The 1,488-nt window shown below is 38.4% G+C and overlaps 1 gene segment (V, D, J or C); it reads left to right on the top strand.

The window, feature by feature from the left end:
* The first annotated feature begins 461 nt into the window (after positions 1 to 461).
* LOC311500935 (immunoglobulin kappa variable 2-29-like) lies at positions 462 to 1,021 on the top strand. The segment is given in 2 exons: positions 462 to 513; positions 717 to 1,021.
* Positions 1,022 to 1,488: the final 467 nt, after the last annotated feature.

Below are 1,488 nucleotides of genomic sequence, written 5' to 3' on the forward strand. Positions count from 1 at the left end.
TTAACTTAACTTTAACTAACATTTAAAAAACTTCTTCATGACCTTTGACCTCAGCTTCATGCTGGATCACAGCTTTCTCTCTTAAATCCCATCAAAAGTAAAAATGAAGACACAGATCAACATCATAAATGTTTGTGATCAATAATCATTCAATCATTAATATTAATATCACTAAGAATGATCACAAAGAGAATATTCCAGAACCAAGCTGTCCACAAGTCACTGGATCAGTTTCCTAGCAGACCATCAATATCCTCTACATGTCATTATGTGAATATGTAAATATGTAGAGTATTAACAGTGAGAGGGAAACAGCATGATGCCATGTGTTGGACAGCTGCAGCTGACTGACTCTGTGTGTTTGCATATGTGTCCTGCCTCTCTGCTCCCAGCCGTTAAGAGGCCAGTGTTGATCAGTGGCTGTCCAGGCCTTTCAGAGCCACTGACACGCCGGCAGCACAATGATGATGTCACTGACTCTACTGCTGGCCACCCTGGGGCTCCTTGTTCAAGGTGAGACTCTCTGCTGAAAACTTTGCTTCAGGATGCAACCAGGTTGACCACAATGATGGAGAAACACTGAACCAAGCAGCATTGAGCTTCTTCCATCTATTCTCCATCTTCAACAAATCATCCTCTTCTGTTTGGATGTTGATCATCTTTCTCCAAGCTGGATTTGTCTCAATAACTCTTCTCCTCTTTTTCATCTTTTCCAGGTTCATCAGGAGAAATCATCCTGACTCAGTCTCCTGGATCTCAGTCTGTTCTTCCAGGACAGTCTGTCTCCATCACATGTAGAACCAGTTCAGATGTTGGTAGCTACCTCCACTGGTACCTTCAGAAACCTGGAGAAGCTCCTAAACTCCTAATTTATAAAGCTACAACTCGTCAGTCTGGAGTTTCAGATCGTTTCAGTGGAAGTGGATCTGGATCTGACTACACTTTGACCATCAGTAGAGTTCAGGCTGAAGATTCAGGAGTTTATTATTGTCAGCAGGGTTACAGCTCGTTCACACAGTGAAAAACTGTCGTACAAAAACCTCCCTCATCTGAAGAGGAACTGATCAACAGCTGCACTCAAACTAAAACACTAAAAGAAATTATTAAAGTAGGTTTCACAGTTTCCTGACACATTAACAATGACAGTTTCTTATTTAATTAATCTGACACTTTAACATTTATACATTTAAATAAAAACATAATTTCCAACAAATACAACATATGAATGAAAACTCATGAATGTATTAAGTTATCATGTTTCAAATATATGAAAGGTTTCTACTGGTTTTCCTAAAATCAAAGAAACTAAATCCAATCACAGAATATGAATACAAGAGAATTTAAAACACATCTATTTATTAATGTTGAAAGTGTGTGTTACCATGGATAGCAGCAGATGTCTGTAGTCCAACTCATTATTAGTCTCTAATAGACAATTAGTGCAGAGGAACTTTCAGTTTATCACATAACTTCATCATTGTTGAGAAG

The sequence above is a fragment of the Chelon labrosus genome, assembly GCF_963514085.1.
Source record: "Chelon labrosus genome assembly, chromosome: 16".
Classification (NCBI taxonomy): Eukaryota; Metazoa; Chordata; class Actinopteri; order Mugiliformes; family Mugilidae; genus Chelon; species Chelon labrosus.